Below are 24,185 nucleotides of genomic sequence, written 5' to 3' on the forward strand. Positions count from 1 at the left end.
CATGATTATTTTTAAAATTACTAGAATGATAAGCATGATTCCTAATTTTTTTATTTTCATTACATTAAGCAATTAAAAATAATTTTTCTAAACTAATAAAAAGAAAATGCATCATGGAAAGCATCAAGTAATTTCAAAATAAATTGGGGGGATTTCGATTACCTCATCGTTGAAAGTGGTTAAGGCGTAGTTTGCCACCTCGCTTTTCTTGATTTTCTCCTCATCTTCGGAAGAGCTCAATTCATCCCAATTTTTGTTCTTCTTGCGTTCAAAGCAAGTAGTTCCATTCTTTTTACTTTTTAATTTTTGTTTCATTTGTAGTTTAAGTTCACCATCACTTGAGCTTATGCTCGAGTGGTCTTCATGTGTTCTATGTCCCAAATCCTTCCTGTCCTTTGGAAGGTTGTTCTCGAGTTTCCTTTTTGTCACATTGTTCATTTCGTAGGTCATTAGAGACCCAATAAATTCTTCAAGAGAGAATGTTTTAAGGTCCTTAGCCTCTTGAATAGCCGTAACTTTTGGATCCCAACTTTTTGGAAGGGATCTTAAGATTTTAGTGACTAGTTCAAAGTTAGAAAAACTTTTACCAAGAGCTTTGAGTCCATTGATGACATCCGTGAAACAGGTGTACATGTCTCCGATGGACTCACTTGGTTTCATCCGAAAAAGTTCGGAAGAGTGCACAAGAATGTTGATTTTGGACTCTTTCACTCGGCTAGTGCCTTAATGGGTGACCTCAAGAGTTCTCCAAATATCAAAAGTCGAATCACAAATCGAAACACGATTAAAATCATTTTTGTCAAGTGCACAATATAAGGCATTCATAGCCTTTGCATTTAAAGCAAAAACTTTCTTCTCCGATTCATCCCATTCGCTCATCGGAAGAGAAGATTTTTGAAATCCATTTTCGACAATATTCCAAAGCTCGAGATTCAACGAAAGTAAGAAAACTCTCATTCAAGTTTTCCAATACGTGTAGTTCGTCCCATTAAACAAGGGAGGACGAATGAGAGAGTGACCCTCTTGAAAGCCGTAAAGAGTCATTTCTATTTGGGTATTAAACCAAAGTAGAAAACCGTGGCTCTGATACCAATTGTTAGGATCGGAGCGGCACTAAGAGGGGGGGGTGAATTAGTGCAACGGATTAAAACGTCGGTTTTGAAAAATCTTTCGTACGATAAAAACTAAACTCGGAAGTGCTTAACTTGAAAGCGTGTTCGTAAAGGTGTGCAGCAAAAGTAATGAGGAAGTAAAGCACGTATGAAGGTTTGTAGTAAGGTAAATAGCAATAAGTAAATGCAAACTAGAGAACACGCCAATTTTATAATGATTCGGTCAAATGACCTACATCCACTTGCGAAGCCTTCTTCGATGAGGCTCCCAACTTCCACTAGCAAATCACTTTGAAGGGGAAGGACAAATACCCCTCTTACAACCTTTTACAAGTGGTTCACACTCTTACAGATTTTCAAAGAGAATGAGGGAGGTGAACACTTAAACTATTGAAAACAAGACTTGCTAAAGACTTTGCTAAGGCTTTATCTCAATCTCTAACTTCTTAATGGTTGTATTCTCTGTTGAGAATTGAGGGGTATTTATAGGCCCTAAGAGGATTCAAATTTGGGCTCCAAATTTTGAATTCTCTAGGGTTTCCGAGGTTGGCGGTGCCACCGCCTATCGGTGGCGGTGCCACCGCCCGACCTCTCGGGTGCTGGGCGGTGCCACCGCCTAATCTGACGTGCCACCGCCTATACTATTTCAGCTCACTGGTTGGGCTCCAAACTTGGCCCAAACCAGTCTGAACTCAGGCCCAATTAGCCCCTACTTGGGTTATAGGATTAACACCTAATCCTAACCCTAATTAATATTCTAACTATGAATTTAAAGACATTTCCTAAGCTATTACAAAGTCCGTAAGTCAAGACTTTTTCCGGCAAGCTTCCGGCGAACTTCCGACGAACTTCCGGCGGTCTTCCGACGAACTCTCGGAAACCATTCTACGGACTCCCGGCAAGCTCCTAGACTTCACGATTTGATCTTAACGAGTTCCAACGAGCTTCTTCGGCAAGCTCTTATCTTTCTTGGCGAGCTCCGCGAACTTCCAACGAACCTTCCGGCGAGCTTCCGAAAAACCCTTCAGCAAGCTCCCTACTCATTCTCGGCTAGTTCCAGCAGCATTCCCGACGAACCTTTGGACTTCCGTTGAACTCTCGAACTCGCAACAAATCCTTTGTGCTTGACTCTGACACTTTGTTTCGCTTTATGTCTTCGTCGTTATCGTAGTTAATCCTGCACACACAAGCCAAAACTCTATTCCGATCTAGACAATTATTACAACGCGAATTGACATTCTATTGCCCGGCACGTCATTGGTTGGCGCTTCGTCTGATTCTTCAGCGCATCGTCCTCTCTTGTGGCTTGTTGCCCAATCGGCGGTTGACCTCCGCAACCCCGATATCCTTGGCGCAATTCCGCTCTTGGCCCGATGTCGGACATCCGAAGCCTTTTGCCATCCAATATCCTAATGTGATCTCCTCCGACGCAACGTCAATTCCTCCTGCGTTAATTGTCTAATCCTGATCGAGTAGACCTGCATCACTCAAAATGCAGTTAAAACATCTAAACACAATCAATTAGTTTCATCATCAAAATCCGAGATTCAACAATTGGCTTGCAGGGCACTTATGACTAGCAATCTCCCACTAGACCTAAAGTCAATCACCTATATGTCTGATCCCCATGAGACCCCTATGACACTCAAAGACAATATGAGGCAACAGCATTATTAGTGGATTTGTGATGTTATTTTCGGATGGAACCCTTTTCACTACTACATTTCCTTGGGCCACGATCTCTCTGATAAGGTGGAACCTCCTTAGAACGTGATTATACTTTTGATGAGACTTAGGTTCCTTCGCTTGAGCAATCGCCCTATTGTTATCACAATATAAGGGAATCGACTCCTCATTGCCCGGCACGACTCCTAGATCTATGATGAACTTCTTCATCCAGATTCCCTCCTTTGCTGCCTTTACCGCAATAATGTACTCCACCTTTATGATTGAATTAGCAGTAGTATCTTGCTTGGAACTCTTCCAACATACTGCTTCTCCATTCAAGGTGAACACATACCCTGAATTAGACTTGATATCATTGACATATGACTAGAAACACAAATCTGTGTAGCCCTCAACTTTGAGGTTGCTTCCTTCATAAACCAATAAAAGATCCTTATACCTTCTCAAGTATTTAAGGATATACTTTACTACTTTCTAGTGCTCCAAGCTTGGATTCGCCTAATATCTGCTCGTGACACTCAGAGCCTGTGTTATATCAAGCCTGGTATATTACATAGCATACATGATAGACCCTATTGTTGAGGCATAGGGTATCACATCTATGTTTACCCTTTCTTCAGGAGTTTTTTGGGACATACTCTTAGAAATCAATATCCCATGTCTCATCAGTATGAGACATCTCTTGAAACTTTTAATGTCAAATATTTTGATAATGATGTCTATATATCTGGACTAGGATAAGCCAAGCATTCTCTTGGATTTATCTCTATAGATCCATATCCACAAGATATAGGATGAGGTTGCCATGGAGGAATATAGTTTTTAAATTTATCTGCCAGATCTCATAATCATCGTGTGCTACAATAGCTAATAGAATTCAAATAGATTTTAGCTTGGTTATGGGTGAGAAGGTTTTGTTATAGTCAATACCTTTCTTTTGATGATACCCTTTAGCCACTAGCCTTGCTTTATAGGACTCTACATTTCCATCTACTTCGATCTTCTTCTTAAAGATCCATTTATAACCAATGGGTATGATACCCTCAAGTACATCAACTATGTTCCAAACCTTGTTGGAATATATGGAATCTATCTCAGAATTCATGACTTCTTGTCACTTTTTTGAGTATATCCTCGTAATAGCCTCCTCGTAGGTCTTAGGATCAATATCCTCAATATCCTCTCCTATAATATGTCTCACATATCTCTTAGGAGGATGAAGTACTCTACCGGACCTATATAAAGTCGGAACTTGTATGCTAAATACCTGAATAGAATCAAGTTATGGAATAGTGCTTGAGCTACATTCTTCAACCTTGGTCAACTCTATCATGCTCTCACTATCTCCACTAAGAATGTGTTTCTTCTCAAGGAACACTGCCCTCTTGGCTATAAAGACCATTTGGTCCTCAGGGTGTTAAAAAAGTTAGAAAATTTAGGGTGACATCATACGCATAGTGGAAGAATAGAAAACAAAAATCCCAGAATTTTTCCCAAAAAAGAAGGTTTCATCGTCATACGAAGATTGGTGTGTAAAAACCTCCAAAAAAAAAAACTACGCATGTTAATGGATATGCATTACCTAGGAGGATCATATATCCAAAAAAACCTATAGATTTATGGGAGAGGATAAAGGAGGTTAACTATCCTCCTTACTAGTGGTGATCCACGAGATCAAGAAAGGGCTGACCCTTTTTGTTGTCCACATGCCCCAAACAGGGGTTTGTTGGTTGAGGAGGAGAGGGGGAGAGGAGAATATGAGGTGGTGGCTAAGGGGTCTAGCCAATGACCCTTTGGTTCATTTCTATTTATAGAGGCCCCTTGTTAATTTAACCATAATGGATCCTATTCTATTGGATACTAGTGTTGAATCTCGGATTTTGATGATGAAATCAATTGGTAAATTGTTTGATCCAATCTATATGTTGAGAAAAGTATGCAGGATTAACTGCGATAGCGATTAAGGCATAAAGAAAAATGAAGTGACGGAGTCAAGATAGAGAATTTGTTGGGAGTTCGAGAGTTTGTCGGGACTCCGGAGGTTCATCGAAAGTGCTACCGGAATTAGCCAAGAAGCTCGTCAGAACTCACCAAGAAGATCATTGTAAAGTCCAAAAGCTTGCCGGGAGTCCACAGGAAGATTGCCGAGAGATCATCAAAAGTCCACCGGAAGATCGCTGGAAGCTCGCTAGAAGAAACCTAGACTTACCGGACCTATTTTATTTAGTATATGCCTTAAAAATCGTAGTTAGCACATAATTAAGCTTAGGTTTGGGTGGTCATCCCATTAAACCTATTAAGGGCCAACTAGGCCCGTAATTGAACTGGTTTGGGCTGGATTCAAGGCCTAACGAGGTTGCTGAACCATGTCTGGCGGTGGCACCACTAGATTGGGGCAGTGGAACCGCCTAGGGCTCAATCACCAAGAAGCTTGGGTGGTAGTACCGTTGATAGTTATTACTGCCATGTGGTGGTACCGCCCTGTCAGGCGGTGGTACTGCTAGAGCTTAGTCTCCGAGGCTCTGTCAAGCGGTAGTACCGCCAGACTAGGCGGTGGTATCGCCTAGTGTCAATACTGCAGGCGGTGGTACCTCCCAACACAGGCGGTGGTATCGCACAACATAGGTGGTGGTATAGCCAGTACCTCGGAAACCTAGGATGATACACTTTTTTGCTCTAATTTTAAAGCTATTGGGGCCTATAAATACCCCACCTGTTTCTTCATGAAAAGGGCAATGAATGTGTGAAAAAAATCTTTTAAGTGTTGGGGTGTAAAAGTATTGTAAAAGTGCAAAGAGTCCTCCTCCTCTCTCTCTTTAGTTTTACAATCATCCAAGAAGAGGCGTGTGGCTTGTAAGGGTTGTCTCTTAAACTCGTGAAAAGGAGAGCATTGTAAAGAGGTGGTTGGTCTTTGCCTATTGAAGGAAGACCATTAGGGGACACCAGTGATCTCGACGAAGGAGGAATCGAGAGTAGACGTAGGTCGAACGACCGAACCAGTATAAAATTGGCATGTTCTTTTTTAGTGCGTATTTTGCTTTTGCTGCATTCCACTTTACTTCATTATAAACTATCAAATCCCCTCTTCTCTACTCATTACAAACTTATTCAAATCAAACAATATTTCAATACGGTTTTCATCGAACTAAAGTTTCATCCAATGAAGTTTTTTGAAAGCGATTAAATTTATCGTTTTTATCTGCTACACTAATTCACCCCTCCTCTTAGTGTTGTTCTTGATTCTAACAATTGCTATCAGAGCAAGATCACTCTCGTTTTGGTTTGAAACCCAAGAGAGATGGCATTTACTAGTAACCAAGAGGGTCATTCAATCACATGTCCACCCATATTTAATGGATCATATTACACCTATTGGAAAACTAGAATGAGAATTTTTCTAATTTCTATAGATTGAGTTATAGAATATTGTGAAAAATGACTTTCAAAAGTCTTCTCTCGAATGAATGATTGGAATGAGTTAGAGAAGAAGACTTTCTCTTTAAATGCCAAGGCTATGAATGCCTTATTTTACGCTTTAGATAAAAATAAGTTCAATCGAATGTCTATTTGTGAAATGACTTTTGATATTTGCCACACACTCGAAATCATTCACGAAGGTACTAGTAGAGTAAAGGAATCCAAAATAAATTTTTTAGTTCATTCTTATGAATTATTTCGGATGAAACCAAGTGAGACCATTAGAGATATGTATACCCAGTTTACGGATGTTGTCCATAGTTTAAAAGCACTTAGTAAAAGTTTTTCTAACTTTGGACTTATTAATAAAATATTAAAATCCCTTCTAAAGAGTTGGGACCCTAAAGTAACGGTCATTCAAGAGGCCAAGCATTTAAATAATTTTCCTCTCCAAGAACTTATTGGGTAGTTAATGACCTATGAGGTGACTTGCAATGCTCACGAAGAGCTTGAGAATAACATTTCAAAGAACATGAAGGATATGACACAAAAAATTCATGAAGTGTTAGGATCAAGATCCGCACTAAGAGGGGGGGGTGAATTAGTGCTGCAAAAAATTCTTTGATTTCGTATAGAGTTCGTCTCGATTCAAATTCTTTTGGAAAGATATTGAACTTAAAACTTTTATAAGAATTTAAGGAGAAGCTCAAGGAGATTTGCAGTAAAGTAAATTGCACAAAAGGAAAAGTAAACCATAATTTAGAGTGGTTCGGTCAATGAGACTTATATCCACTTCGGATTCCTCCTCCGTTGAGATCGCCGACGTCCTCTAAAGGCCTTCCTTCAATAGGCGAAGACCAACCATCTTTTACAGCTCTTTCTCCTTTTGCCAGGTTTAGGAGACAACCCTTACAAGTCTCACTCCTCTTTCTTTGATGATTACAAGGCTAAGAGAGGGAGGAGGAGAACTCTTCTCACTTTTATAACACTTTTCACACCCCAAACACTTAGAATTTTTCACACATATAATAGCACTTTGTTACCCTTTCATGCAGAAAAGGGTGGGGTATTTATAGGCCCTAATGGCTTCAAAAATGGAGCCAAAAAGTGTCTCATCCTATATTTCTAGGGTACTGGCGATACCACCGCCATTACTGGGTGGTACTACCATATGCAGTCTGACACTAGGCGGTACCACCGCTTGATAGAGCTCGGAGACCGAGCTCTGGTGGTACCACCACCTAACAGGGGTCGTACCACTATTGGCAGCATTAACTGTCGGTAGTACCATCGCCCATACCACTTGGGGGACTAGGTCACCAAGCTGTCATGGACAAACTTCGAAACAGGATGTTTGATGTAATGCTTATGTATGTCTATGTCTTTTGGTATGTTCATACTTTGACTAGCATGTAGAGGGACAACCGAAGGCTTAATAGTCCCATTTTAGTTTGGTCTGAAATGGACCATTTTACCCTTTGTTGTGCAACTATTCAAAGCTTTTAAAGTTTGTTTGTAATTTGCATTGTCTATGAAGTGTTTTCGGAAATGTTTGCTTGTGGATCCCGAATGAGGCATTTACTCTAACCCGTTCTCTCTTTTGTGGGTCCTAAGGGACATGGGAGGCTTCGGGGAGGCTGACCTTTGCGGACGGATACGCAAGGGTGCCGTACGACTTAGGCAAAACCAGCTAAGTCCATGACAGATGGTATCAGAGTGGGACAAGCACTCATAGAAACACTTAGCATGCAAACGTGGGGGACCTAGCGGGGTTGCGTTGAGGGCAGTCAGCATACGCACGACCGTTTAGAGGAAAACGGGCATGGAGATGTAGGGAAAAGGAGTCGCTCGGAGGAGCGGGCATCTGACATTGGCATTCAGAGGAATGGCCAACCCTTCGCGCAAGAGGCACCACGAGAACAGGCAAGCTTGGAAGAATGCGGAGCGCACAAAGGTTGGGATGGTTGAGTTTGAGTTACGGCTCAACGTTGACAACTATACTTGATAGTGCTCAAGACAAGCGAGGCGCTTCGTAAAGGATGAGACCATGCAAGGTGGAATGAGTTGCTCAACGACCAAAAGAGTTATGCAAGGCTCACAGAGGTAAGGGGAATTGCTAACTCGAAGAATTTGGTACTCATGCATGGACTTGTATATGGACGATGGAATGTTCGTGGCCATCCCAATACGACCGAAACTCGGCACCATGGAGCATTGAAACTTTCTCTTCGGCATGTGAAGGATACGTCCATAGGAGGCTGAAGTGTGCAACGAATTCAGCATGTTGCTAGGCCTTGAGTGGTGCAGCGGGGGCTATATTGACGTGGAGTCGTAATCTAGCAAGTGCGTTTGCAGGAGGCAGAAAAATACACAATTTGTTCAGCATATCGGAGTAGTCCAAGGGGATGGTGGTCTCCGAAACGAAGAGAGATATTGCTCCAACAAGACAGTTATCCTGGAGGGATAAGTCTCGGCTCTCCAGAGGGAGAATCATGTGGGATGGACCTCACATGTTGAGAAGGAGTACCTCAACAAACAACAACTTCACGAAACTCAATGGACTGAGCAAGCAGCGAGGAGTCATTGCATGATCTCACTCAAGAGAATGCATTGGTGGATGCATTACGAGATCAAGTGGGGGAGCGACCCAAAGCAACCCAAATGAAGGCACACTTGGAGTCGATATGGAGATCGGACTCAAAGGAGGGCTGACTCGTGGAATGGTGGGCGCGAGGGCCACCATCGACTCAATGCAAAAACGAGGAGCGGAGCAACTTGGGTGTAACTTGGCGAAGTACCCAAGCCGCATGAAGGGAGCCAGCATAGAAGTTGGAACATGGAGCGGAGGCACAATGCTTTCCTTAGACATAGATCAAGGACATAAACTCTTGCAGAGGCAAGAGTAGAATCATGTTGTTCCATGGGTCATTCATTCTGATGGAGTGGACTCATCTTGCATGGTGCCAAAGACGAATGGAGCTTTTGGGCACATGCACCTTATCTCGGAGAAGCATTTGATGGAGGAACTAAGGTGACTCAATTTGCGGAGGCGAAATTGGGTTCAGAAGGCCTTAGCACGGGGCAAGAGGACTCAGAGGTGGGTACTCTTGAAGAATATGCCATAGTGTTGCCATTCAAGTTGCTATGAAGGAAGCGGTGCGTAGCGGAGATTGTGCTGGTAGGGGCAAAGGCCCAAGATCCAGACAATGGTGCATAAATTACAGTGAAGTCGGTAGACTTCAGGAGCTACTAGGTGACGGACTATCCTAGAGCGGTGCTTCATCTAGGTGTGACCCAAGAGTGGGTGGATGAAGGTCGATTGCCAAATGAGTGAACAAAATCGAAGGTGGAAGAGACCCTGTGATGTATTGGCAGAGGCCACACATGGAGGGTTCACAATTCGAGTTCATCCCACAAGGATCAGAATGCAATAGAGATGTCACCAGGAGGCGATATGGTGCAGCGGATCGTGGTGGAACAGTTCGTGGCAAATGCGATACACATGATCTAGTCCCATGAGGGATTATATCATATGGAGGTATGATCGGGAGCTACTAGAAGCTCCACTTCGATGAGCAACACGACGGCAAGAAGGGCTATGGATTCAAGGAGTGAAGGCCATGGTACCGTAGAGGCGGGTCTTCCAAGCGTGCATCGAATTTTGCATCGGATGAAAACCTTGGTCATCAGCATATGGGGGCTATGTTCCACTAAGGGAAAAGTTTGAATGCAAGTACTAGTGAGCCCCATGGGAGGGACTTGATCATGCAGAGGTATGATCGAAGCAGCTAGAGAGTTGGACTGCTCCAAAGCTCATATTCGCTTAAGGGAGCCCGGCAAGTCAGAGGACAAGGTCGAGTAAGCGAACGTTGCTACCAAGGAAGCTAAGGAGAATAGAATTGGTGTAAACCCTACAACGTGATGGCAGAGGCCATGCATGGGAGTTGCAATCTGTCTTTCCATCGACCAAATGGACTGCTTGGAGAACACAGAGGTGTTGAAGCAGGGGGTTGAAAAGGGCGAGGAAGCGACGACGAGTCTAGAGGGACTTAGCTACCCAAAATCAAGCATCAGTTAGAATGGAGGTGGACTCAGAGGAGTGCCACAAAGACATATCTACTGATCGTGAAGAAAAGGGATGCAGATGCGAGGCGACGGATAGTAGGGCCATGGGCATGGCAGCGCCATGGTACCGCAGAGGCGGGACTTCCGTGAAAGTCATTGATCCCTTGCTCTCATGGAGGGAGAGCGCTTGGTCGTGAAAGGGGCCGAGGAGGTGGAGCATGCAGAGGCAATCTCCAAGTACCGAGGCAAGGCTGAAGGGCAGAGGCCGAGGAACTTTATAAGACCGGTGTCAATGAGCTTCTCATCAAGATAGCCGAAAGTGAAGGACTTCGGGTCATGCGAGAGTGCATGACCAAGGAACGAAGCAAGCAATACGTGGTGCTGTACCTTTGCTACTCAGGGGAGTAGGCGGTAGGGTTGATGGAGAAGACGGTACAATCCCAGAGGTGACCACATCTATTAGAGAATTACTCCAAGTTGGGGTGAAAACTTCCTGCATTCTAGAAGTTCGATGGCATTGAGAAGGTGAATCACAGTAGCTAACTCTACGCAAAGAGTGCAACACTTCAAGTGCTTCAGAAGTGTGAGCAAAGAGCAGGCGAAGGCCAGTAACCAGCTCGATGCATGGAGTACAACATCGAGGAGGCGGGCAAAGTCAAGTAACATTTGCCTTCTCAACTCTTAAGAGAATGAGCGAAACCGAGTATCCCAATTCTCTTATCTATCCAGCAAAGGAGCTCTGCATATGTTTAAAGGCCCTTCGAAGATAATGGAAGACAATAGTTATCAAATCCTCACCAACGGTGATCAGTGCTACTGAGAGTAGATTGTTCGCTTCATTTCCCAACGAAATGCCAATCGAAAGCGGAAGTGATACGAACCTATTTGGATGTGACAACTAAGTGAAAGAAGAGTCAATGAGCAAATGTTATGGAGGAAGGACCCAAAACTTCAGAAATTTGCGAGACGATGCTCGTTAAAAGCTCCAACAAGCATCCACCTAGTTCAAACAACATAAGGCATTTGAGAGACTGGCACAGTAAGGATGGTCTTTTTCCTTCATTTGGAGGATCCGTAGGAATCAACAAGGATCAACATAACTCAGCCAACCCCACACCAGAGTCAGAGTCATTGGTGAGTTGAAGCAGCATGGCGGATCAAAGGTTCGACTACTCAAAAACAATAGCGGAGAGCAGTTAGGAGCCAAGAAGTGCATTGCAGCTGGAGCATAAGATTGAAGACTTAGTAAAGGCGAGGAGTTGCAGTGTCGACAAAGGCTTCGACGAGGACGTCGAAGGAATAAGTGGGGGAGAATGTCACGGACAAACTTCGAAACAGGATGTCCGTGTCTTTTGGTATGTTCATACTTTGATTACAATGTAGAGGGACAGTCGAAGGCTTAATAGTCCCATTTTAGTTCGGTCTGTAATGGACCATTTTACCCTTTGTTGTGCAACTATTCAAAGCTTGTAAAGTTTGTTTGTAATTTGCATTGTCTATGAAGTGTTTTCGGAAATGTTTGCTTGTGGATCCCGAATGGGGCATTTTCTCTAACCCGTTCTCTCTTTTGTGGGTCCTAAGGGACATGGGAGGTTTCGTGGAGGCTGACCTTTGCGGACGTACACGCAAGGGTGCCGCACGACTTAGGCAAAACCAGCTAAGTCCATGACAAAGCGGTGCCACCATTGACCATGTTTTCATAGGCTAAATGGTTTGTTCAATCCGAGCCAATTCAGCCCTATTAAGGGCCTAGTTGGCCCCTAATTAAGTTAATGAGATTACCTTCTAATTCTAACTCAATCTACTGTCTAACTACAATAACTAAGATATAATCAAAGTACTCTTGTTTTGGTACGTCAATTGCTCTTCTGGCGAGCTTCCAACGATCTTCCGGTGATCTTCCGATGAACTCTCGGTAATGTTCCGGTGGACTCCTGACAAGCTCCCGGACTTTACAATGATCTTCTTGGTGAGTTCCAATAAGCTTCTTTGGCAAGCTCTTGGACTTCTCGGTTGGTTCTAGCAGAACTTCCGACGAACTCTTGAACTTCCAACGAGATCTCGATCTTGACTTCGGCATAACGCATGCTTTATGTCTTATTACTATCATAGTTAATCCTACACACTTTTCTTAACATATAGATTAGATCAAACAATTTACAATTGATTTCATCATCAAAATCCGAGATTTAATAATCTCTCCCTTTTTGATGATGACAATCAATCGATGACGGAGTTAACCTTAACTCCCTCTATCTATATGCCATACTTGAGAAAATACATTCTTGAATTCAAGGCCTTTGAATTCAAGCATCAAATCGATAAGTTAAGTTTATTTAAACTTATCAATATCCACATCATGATTCCTATCATGATTTAACATTCTCAAAATATGATGCCGTATATTTATCAATAAAAATGATGTCAAGACATGACATTCATTTTCAAGTTTAATGATAGACAATCATCATTTTCAAGTATGATACAAATTTTAAATGTGAAACATAGCAAGATGACAAAGATATTAATCCATCATTCTATGGTAAGATATCAATTGTAAAATAGCAAGCTAAGCTCAAGATATCTTATCTAATAAAAAATATTTATCTACAATGCATATAAAGTACATTTTGATATGTTTCAAGCATTTGCGATGTGTTGCAATGTATATGATGATTCCAATTATATTTCAAGCATACCACAAAGCATACAAGTGTTTATGATAAGCATTTACGATAAGATACATTGCATATATCTACAATGCCAATTTGTCATCAATTTATCACATTTTGGTATTATTTCTCCCCCTTTGTCATCAACAAAAAGAAGAACAATTTAACAATGCAAGTGTGGTAAAAAAAATTCAAGTATCAAACTAATTTATCCAATCAATATTGCATCATTGCATGGTAATATTCATAAATTCTCAACATCAAAATTTATCAACATTAAAGTGATAGATTCTATCAACTTCTCCCCCTTTGTCATCAAAACATTTGCATGAAGGAGGAAATCCATTAAGAACCAAATTTGTGAAGTCAAAAACACTAAATAAGGTTTCGTTAAAATATGCTTTAATCAAAGAGAAGGGATTCATGAAAAGGATCATACGAAATCAAATCCCCATTCTTGCAAGTGATTATCACGTACTAAAATTTATCTTTCAAGGATCAAGATATCCATTCGAATTTATAAAATTCATCTTTCATGAGCAGAATAAGGAGAGGAGCGTCATATGAAAAATAAATTCATATGTCAAATCTATTTCTCATTAAAAATTCACTAAAGATAAACCCGTGAGAGATGTATTTGTCAATGAAATCCATGAAGTGATTAAGTGTATCAAAAATCATTAAGTGATGGAGCAAGGGTATGAAGTAAACTTGATACCAAGGAAGATAAAAATGAAATAGATTCATGAAAGCCCCATTCATGAAATACATTAAGAGAAGGATAGTCCAGAAAAGAAATACAACAAACTCATGCATTCAGACAATTTAGCATTTCTAACTCCCTTCTAATAAAATCAAATTGTTCTCTACTTAAAGGTTTTGTAAAGATATCAGCTAATTGATATTTCATATCAATAAACTCTAGGATTACATCATGATTATTGACATGATCTCATATAAAGTGATGCATAATGTCAATGTGTTTAGTTCTAGAGTGTTGAATAGGATTTTTTGTTAAACATATTGTACTTATATTATCATATTTTATAGGAATATTCTTAAGGTAAATTTTATAATCTTCTAATATATTTTTCATCTATACAACTTGTGCACAACATGCACTAGCTACAATGTATTCGGCTTCGGTTATAGATAATACAACCGAGTTTTGTTTCTTAGAAGACCAAGAGACAAGTGCTTGTCCTAAAAATTGACACGTTCCGGATGTGCTTTTTCTATCTAATCTACATTCAGCAAAATCTGCATCAACATAAGTATTGTGCAGATGCCCTTGACTAGACATCAGAAATAAGAACTAGGGATTAACTATTGAATCTCGGATTTTGATGATAAAATCAATTGATGGGTTAATTGATCTAATCCATATTATTGAGTTAAGTGTGCAGGGTTAACTACGATAACCAGAAAACATAAAGCAAGTATACCGAAGTCAAGTTCGATGGACGTTTAAGAGTCCGAAGAATCGTCGGAGATGCTGCCGGAACCAACCGAGAAGAAATCGGGAACCTGTCGAAATTTTCAGAAGTTCGCCGAAGAGATCATCGGAGGTTCGCGGAGATCACCGAGAAGGCTCGGCTACTCGTTGAATTCGTCACAAGATCATGAGCTTGCTGGGAGTCCGTCGAAAGAAATCCGAGGGCATATCGGAAGTCCACCGGAAGTTCGTCGGAAAGCTCGCCGGAACAAGACTCGACGTTCGCGGTTGAAAACTTGCTTGGGATGTTTTTAGTTATGTAGTTCATATGTAATTAGGATTAGGATTAAAAGATAATCCTATATCCTAGTTAGGAGCCAACTGGGCCCAAAATTAGACTTGGTTTGGGCTAAATTTAAAGCCCAACCAGTGAACCGAAGGGTCTGGCGGTGGCACCGCCCAGCACCCGAGAGCCAAGCGGTGGCACCGCCAGTACACTGTCAGTGTCAGACACTGACAGGTGGTGGTACCGCCACTAACAGGCGGTGGCACCGCCAGCATCGGGAACCAAAGAGAGTTTAAAATTTTGGAGCCCAAATTTGAATCTTCTTGAGGCCTATAAATACCCCTCAAATCTCAGCTGAGATTACAACTTTTTGAGTAGCAAAGATTGAGAAAAATGTCTTAGAAAAGTCTTAGCAAGTCTTGTTTTCAATTTGCTAGAGTGTTCACCTTCTTCTTTCTTGCTGAAAATTTGTAAGAGTGTGAACTGCTTGTAAAAGGTTGTAAGAGGGGTATTTGCCCTTCCCTTTCAAGAGATTTGCTAGTGGAAGGTGGGAGCCTCATCGAAGAGGGCCTCGCAAGTGGATGTAGGTCATTTGACCGAACCACTTTAAAATTGGCGTGATCTCTGGTTTGCATTTTCTTATTGCTATTTACATTACTGCAAACCTTCTTACGTGCTTTATTTCCTCATTACCTTTGTTGCACACCTTTACGAACACACGTTCAAGTTAAGCTTTTCAAGTTCGATTTTTATCGTACGAAAGATTTTTCGAAACCAACGTTTTAATCCGCTGCACTAATTCACCCCCCCCCCCCTCTTAGTGCCGCTCTGATCCTAACATTAACGACTTACAATCGTACATAATGGCTGCCGATAACTCAGTGAATGCACAAATGGAAGCGTTGGAAACCAGAATTGAGAGTCGGCTATAAGAAACTCTTCATGATTTCAAAAAGAGCTTGTTAGAGCACTTTAGCGGGTTTCAACAAGATGGGAGCTCCAGTTCTACGTTAAAAGAGATCGAGAGATATAGGAAAAGGGCCCCAGGATGGAGACACACACTATCCACGCATTAGGGTAGAATTTCCATGATGGGAAGATGGGGATCCGACCAGTTGGATCTCTAGGGCGGAAATTTTTTTTCATTTTCACAGAACCCTAGAAGAATCCAAGGTAGAAGTGGCCTCAATCCAGCTCGATGGAGATGCAATCCAGTGGTATGATTGGTACGAAACTTATCATGGAGTTCCTTCGTGGGAGCAGTTCAAAAGAGGGCTTCTTGTTCACTTTGGCCCATCCAAATATGAAAATGTTGATAGCCAACTCGCCAAAATTTGTCAAACTTCTATAGTATTAGAATATCAGAGTAGATTTGAAAGATTATCCAACCAAGCTAGAGATTAGTCAAAACGATAACTTTTGGGTATATTTATTGAAGGGCTTATTCTCGAAATCCAGTGCGAGGTTAAGGCTCGTCAACCTCGCACTATGATGGCTGCGATTTCATTTGCATGCCTACATGAAGAAAAAATCAGTGTGGAATATCGTCGAAATAGATGTGCCAATAAACAAGTGATTAGCAGGCAACCTACCTCATCTACTTCTAGTCGAAACCATAACACTAGCAGACTAACCTGAGAAGAACTCAAAGAAAGGTTAGCGAAGGGTTTGTGCTGGCATTGCGATGAAAAGTGGAGTAAGGAGCACCGATGCAAACAAGAAAGACTTTTGATGATTGAACCGATCGAGGAGGAACCAGAAGTAAAAGTATCGGATTTCGATCATGAAGAAGTGGAAACTATTAGAGCTAGCCCCAGGAAATTTACCAAAGGGTAATTTTGGCAACCCAACAAAGACAATAAAGTTGAAAAAATAAAAGCGACAAGAACACCAGATTTACATGGTTCGGGCAATTGACCAACATCCATGGACGAAGGAGGAGCAAATCACTACTATAAAAGAGGGACTATTACAAATGCCTTAGGAAGATGTTCCTAGGCCATAAAACACCCGAATCTATTAAACAAGAAAAACTCAAACTATAAGGCCAAACTATTTAATTGAGTGTGGACTTAAACCCAAAGCAAACACTTAGGTTTTTCTTGTGGTGCATCTGACTTCAAAGCCCAGACCCTTATTTATAGTTCTAATAGGAGATAACAAGCTTGATTTTCCCAATATGGGACTATATGAGACTTGCCAAACTAACAAATCTCCACCTTGGCATGTCCCAACAAAACTTGCTCCACCTTCTTCACAAAAACCCCAATGGGCAATCACCAACAATGAATACCAACCAAGTCCAAGCACTACTTGAACTTGTAAACTGGAAGAGGCTTCGTAAGTATATCAGCTGGATTATTCTTCGTATGAATTTTCTGAACAAGGACTTTTTCCTCAACAATAGTATCCCATTTGCATCCAACAATTTTTTTACCCGAAGGCGGCTTCACAAGATCTCAAGTTCTATTCTTATGGAGAGATTTTATTTCTTCATTCATCACAATCAACCACTTAGCAGAATTATCTTAAGAAACTAGATCTGAGTAGGTAGTAGACTCACCAACTTCACTTGTTTCTTCTACAACAAACAAAGTATATGCAATTAAATTTACATATCTTTGTGGTGGTCGAATATCTCTCCGTGGTCTATCCTTGGCTATGGAATATTGCTCTTCCGCTAGATCATCTTTGTCAGTAGATTCGGGACCATCTACTGGCATTATTTGAGTAGAAGAGTTAGTTAGACTGAAAAGAATTAGAACTACCAATCTCAAGCTCCACCTGCTTTTGCGCACTATCATTTGTACAACTAGTATATTCTTCTTTAGAAGATAACATAGATAATTCATCAAAAGTAACATATCTACTGATTACAAATTTTGAGGATTTGGGATCAGAACACCATAATCTGTATCCTTTCACCCTAGAAGCATACCCAAGGAAAATATATTTTTTAGCTCGAGGCTCTAATTTTCCTTCATTTATATGCATGTATGCTAGACACCCAAAAATTTTTAAATCAGAGTAATTAGCAGGAGTACCTGACCAAACTTCCTCTGGAGTTTTAAAGTTAAGTGTTGCAGACGGAGCGCAGTTGATAACGTAACAGGCCATATTAATCGCCTCTGCCCAAAAGTCCTTTGTCAACCCTGCATTTGAGATCATACACCTTGCTCTCTCCAAGAGTGTTCTGTTTATACGTTCGGCCACACCATTTTGTTGAGGTATTATCCTAACAGTGCGATGCCGAACGATTCCTTCATTTTTGCAGAATTCATCAAAGTCACATTCACAAAATTTCATGCCATTATCTATTCGAAGCCGCTTAATCTATTTACCTTTTTACTTCTCAATCAAAGCCTTCTATTGTTTAAAGGTTAGAAAAATATCATTTTTATGCTTCAAAAAATAAACCCAAACTTTCCTGGAATAATCATCAATGAAAGTCAACATATACCTAGCGCCACCCTTAGACTAAACATGAGCTGGACCTCAAAGGTCTGAATGAATATAGTCAAGAGTACCTTTTGTTTTGTGAACTGCTAGAGAATTGAAGCTAACTCTTTTCTGCTTTCCAAAAATGCAGTGTTCACAAAAATCCAATGGCCCAATACACTATACGCAAAGAAGACCCCTTTTGCTCAATATGTTCAAACATTTTTCACTCATATGACCTAAACGTATATGCCATAATTTGGTGATGTTAGAATCAGAAAATGATGATGACAAGACTGCAACTGAGCCTGTGACAGTAGTTCCTTGCAAAATATATAAGCTACCAGACCTACAAGCTTTCATAACAACAAGAGCACTTCTAGAAACTTTCATAACTCCACCTTCAACTGTGTATTTACACCCAAGGGTCTCTAGGGTGCCTAAAGAGATGAGATTCTTTTTTAAATCAGTAACATGTCTAATATTAGTAAGCGTCCTCACAATACCATCATGCATTTTAATTCGGATTGTTCCTCTACCAACAACATCACATGCTGCATTATTTCCCAAGATTCATATATGGAAAACAAATCTCTATTAGGACACATATGATAAGAACAACCCAAATCTAAAATCCATTCATTTTTAGACCTCATCTTGTCATCAGTAGCAAAGAAAATATTTTCATCATTCTCATCAGCTGCTACATTAGCTTCAGCAGACTCAGAAGTTTTCTCAATAATTTTTTCCTTTTTATTTAATTTATTTTTTAATTTAAAGCAATTAGCCTTAATGTGCCTCATTTTATGACAATATCTGTATTCCAAATTTCTATGTCTGGATTTAGATCTCGATTTAGATCTACTACTATCAAATTCTCTTTTATCTATTCTACCCCTGACAACCAGACCCTCAGCCTGAATCCCTCTACTTTCCCATATCTCTGTCTATCTGCTCCTTAGATTTTAGTGCAGATTTAATTTCCTGATACGAAATTGTTTCTTTTCCATAAATCATAGTATCACAGAAATGCTTAAAAGATTGAGGAAGATAACACAAAAGTAATAGGGCCTTATCCTCATCATCAATTTATGCATCTATATTCTCCAAATCCATAACTAAGGAATCAAATTTATCAAGATGTGAGAGTATAGATGTACCTCCGGTCATCCGAAGCATATATAAACTCTGCTTTAAGTAGAGACGATTCTCTACTGTCCTCTTCATATACAAGGCTTTAAGCTTGTCCCACATACTCTTAGTCGTAGTCTCCGTAGCTACCTCCCGTAAAACCTCGTAAGAGAGATTTAGAATAATGCTGGATCGGGCCTTCTTATCCATACCCGCAAGATCTTCCTTTGACGTACCATCTGGAATGTTCTCAGCTCCCTGTAGTACCAAATCAACTCTGTCTTAAACCAGAATGGCCTCCATCTTGAGTTGCCTGGCACATACCGAAGTTGACATTTCTATCGAATTTCTCGACAACGATCTTTGTTATTGTCATTGTTGCCAAAAGATCCTGAAACCAGGCTCTGATATCAGTTTGTTAGTGCTAGCCCCAGGAAATTTACCAAAGGATAATTTTGGCAACCCAACAAAGACAATAAAGCGGAAAAAATAAAAGCAACAAGAACACTAGATTTATGTGGTTCGGCCAATTGACTTATATCTACGGACGAAGGAGAAGCAAATCACTACTATAAAAGAGGGACTATTACAAATGCCTTAGGAAGATGTTCCTAGGCCATAAAACACCCGAATCTATTAAACAAGAAAAACCCAAACTATAAGCCCAAACTATTTAATTGAGTGTGGACTTAAACCCAAAGCAAACACTTAGGTTTTTCTTCTGGCACATCTGGCTTCAAAGCCCAGACCCTTATTTATAGTCCTAATAGGAGATAAGAAGCTTGATTTTCTCAATGTGGGACTATATGAGACTTGCCAAACTAACAGAAACCGATGATTATGTTGAAGCCGTCACACATATATTGCATGCATTTGCTGGCTACTCTAATCCACAAACTATGAAAATTTGGGAAACTTTGAAACACCAGTCTGTCACTGTTTTGATTGATATGGGTAGCACTAATAATTTTATGGATAGGAAAGTTGCAGCCCAATTAGCTTACCACATCTAATGTTGTGACAAATTTGAAGTCAAGTTCGCCGATGGATGGATTAACCTGTGATAGCAAGTGCTCAAAGATAAAACTAATTTTGCAAGGTCAAGAATTATTTATGGATTTCTTTTTATTACCCTTGGAAGACTATGAAGTGGTGCTCGGAATTGAATGACTATCAACCCTAGGTGATGTCTCCTGGAATTTTTCTATACTAATTATGAAGTTCTTTATTAATGGAAGACAGGTGACTCTCAAAGGAAGACGGGGAGGTAAGGTTACACCTATCACTAGCCATCGGATGGAGCGGGTTCTTCGGAAGACACACACCGGATTTTTGGTGTAATTGCATAACATTGAAAAGGAAATGACAGTGAACATTCCGATTGGAAATATTGAATCATTGCTAACAGAGTTTGCAAATATATTTGCAGAACCACACGGACTTCCACCTTTTAGATGTCATGATCATCGGATCCCACTATTACCCGAGAAGGTACCAACTAATGTCCGACCCTATAGATATCCACATTTCTAAAAGGCAGAGATAGAGATGATTATCACAGAGATACTCAAAACAGGAGTTATATGAGCTAGTATTAGCCCATATTACTCCCCAGTCTTACTAGTCAGAAACAAGGATGGCTCATGGCGGATGTGTGTTGACTATCGAGCACTTAACAACATTATAGTGAAAGATAAATATCATATTCCAGTAGTGGATGAACTGTTGGATGAATTGGGAGGAGCTCAAGTCTTCACTAAATTGGACCTACGATCGGGCTATCATCAAATCAGAGTACATGAAAGGGATGTTCAGAAAACTGCCTTCAGGACATATAACAACCATTATGAGTTTCTAGTAATGCCTTTTGGGTTAACCAATGCGCCCTCTACCTTCCAAAGTTTAATGAATGACATATTTCGGGCTCATCTCCATAAGTTTGTTTTGGTTTTCTTTGATGATATTTTTGCTAGTCATAGGTGCCCAGCAAGCCAATCACGTGAGTGATGGCACGTGTGACTTGATACAGAATCTTTTTGCTTATTATATTTTAGCATATATCTCTTTATAACTATTGCATATGTGCATATATATATTGTGATGTCCTTGGATTTGTGCCATGGGAATCGGATCGTGATGAGATCACGATAATGAGATCGATTCACCTTTAAACACAGATCCTAAATAATCCCGGTCATAGGTTACTCGAGAAGGACATCGTGATAACCAGATAGACTGGTGTGCTGTATACCCGTCCATATGATGGATGCAGCTGGTCTTATAGCTGCTCGTGTAGAGACACTAGGGATACAGTACAGGTGCTCATTGGAGAATGAGTTCACTGATTGATCCGCTTACAGAATGCTGGATGGTTGATGATGCCTTATTGTCAGACAGCGATTTCGTAGTCCTAGTGCTGTATCTGGTGCTTAGACTTGAAACTCCAAGGATGTCCTGTATGAGTGCTCCACTCTTTGATACCACACTTATAGGTTTGGCTGTCCCAAATCTAGTACAGCGTGTCATTGGGAGTGGTAGTCAACCTTACGAGGGCTATTGAGTGTCGATAGAGGATCATCCACTCTTGACGTCATGAGAGGAATATCTCAGGTGTTCTTGCTCAAACAAATCCCTAGCCAGGGTCATTCGGGTTGAGAGAGAAAGAGTTCTCCGGAAGAATCCGATTAGAGCAAGACTCGAGTAGAAATCGTATGGGTCTGACAGCACCATGCTCGATATACGGTCTCTGGGATATTAGATGGATGAGGGACTATAGGTACATGGTAACTGAGGACATACAGGTCCAATGGATTGGATTCTCCGGTATCGTTTGGGGACTACGGCGTAGTGGCCTAGTACGTCCGTAGTCGATGAGTCAAGTGAATTATTACAGAGATAATAATTCACTGAGTTAGAAGGAGTTCTGACAGGTATGACTCACGGCCAGCTCGATATTAGGCCTAGAGGGTCACACATATATGGTAGGCATTGCGATGAGTAGAGGTTCGGATATGAGATATTCGACGGAGCCCTTGTCTTATTGGATGCAGATCTAATACCCACTAGGGGAGGACCTAGTAGGGTTTGACAGGGGACCTCTATAAATATGAGGGATTCAGAGCCTCATAGGCCAGAGCCTTTGCTTGCCTCTCCTATTCTCCTCTCCCCTCTCCACCTTAGAGCAGGCCTGGAGTTTTGAGGAGCGTCGTCGCAGCCTTGCTGTGTGGATCACCGCTAGAGAGGAGGACGCTTAACCTCCTTCACCCTCTCCTAAGGATCTTCAAGGAAACAGGGATATACGATCTCTCTAGGTAACACAATATACTCTATATGCAGTTTTAAGTTTCGCGGATTTTGCGCACCAATCTTCGCACGACGACGAACATCTCTTTGGGAATCGAAGATTTTGTTTTCTTGTTCTTCCGCTGCGCATGTGATGTCGCCCCCAAGATTTCCCAACAATTTTAATATATAGTTATTCGCTAAAAAGTCATTTATTATATTTACGAATTGTCTTTAATATTCTTCATGAGCATGGTCTTTTTGTCAAGAAATCCAAGTGCAGTTTTGGGTAACCTAAGGTTGAGTACCTCGCCATATCATATCTCAAAAGGGTGTTGTATTTGATCTTTCAAAAATCCAAGTGATGACAAACTAGCCAATTCCAAAGTCAATCAAAGCTTTAAGTGGGTTCTTGGGACTAACAGGCTATTATCGAAAGTTTATAAAGAATTATGGTAAAATTAGTGCCCTGTTGACGTCACTTCTAAAGAAAATTGTATTCAGATGGTCAGAAGAGGCAACTCAGGCATTTCAATTCTTGAAAACTGCAATGACTACTATACCTGTGCTTGCTCTACCCGATTTTAATAAGATGTTTGTGATTGAATCTGATGCTTCTAGAGCTGGAATAGGGGCTATATTATTGCAGGAAGGTCGGCCTATCGCTTATGCTAGTAAGGCTCTTTCCCCTTCCTATTTGAGTTTATCTATTTATGACAAGGAGATGCTAGCCATAATACATGAAGTCAGAAAATGGAGACCCTACCTAATTGATCGATGGTTTTAAATACGCACTGATCACAAAAGCCTCAAATATTTTCTATAGTAAAATATTTCTTCTTTAGGGCAGCATAAATGGGTCACAAAGCTACTGGGATTCGATTATGAGATCGTTTATAAAAAGGGGAGTGAGAATTTAGTAGCAGATGCCCTCTCACGCCTTCCAAAACAAGTTGAACTAGTAGCTATTTCTATTCCTATTTGTGAGATTTTGGAAGTTATCAGAAGGGAATGGTCAAATAATCTTGAGATCCAAACCATCATTAAAAAATTAGAAGAAGCCCCAGGTTCTGTCTCAAATTATAGTTGGGATTCGGTGGACTTGCGCTATAAAGGTCGAATAGTGGTTGCCCCACATTCTTCTTGCCATGCAATAATTCTGAAGGAGTTCTATTCATCACCAATTGCAGGTCACTCAGGATTTCTCCGCACTTATAAGCGAGTTCGACAACTTTTTTACTGGAAAGGTATGAAAAATTTTATCAAAAAATTTGTTACTGAATGTGATATTTGCCAACGTCACAAAAGTGAGACAGTAGCCACCCTAGGCTTACTATAGCCCCTCCCTATTCCTAATGCTACTTGGACCAACATATTTATGGATTTCATTGATGGTCTTCCATCATCTCAAGGAAAGAGTGTTATACTTGTAGTTGTGGATAGACTTACAAAGTATGCTCATTTCTGTGCTTTATGACATCCTTATACTGCTGCAAGTGTTGCTCGTATTTTCATAGAAAACATAGCTAAATTGCATGGGAGTCCCCGTTCCATTGTTAGTGACAGAGACAATATTTTTACTAGCTCCTTTTGGACAGAACTTTTTCATTTATGAGGTACTCAGCTGAATATGAGCACTGTTTATCATCCACAAACAGATG

Source organism: Musa acuminata, chromosome BXJ3-5 (genome assembly GCF_036884655.1).
Source record: "Musa acuminata AAA Group cultivar baxijiao chromosome BXJ3-5, Cavendish_Baxijiao_AAA, whole genome shotgun sequence".
Lineage (NCBI taxonomy): Eukaryota > Viridiplantae > Streptophyta > Magnoliopsida > Zingiberales > Musaceae > Musa > Musa acuminata.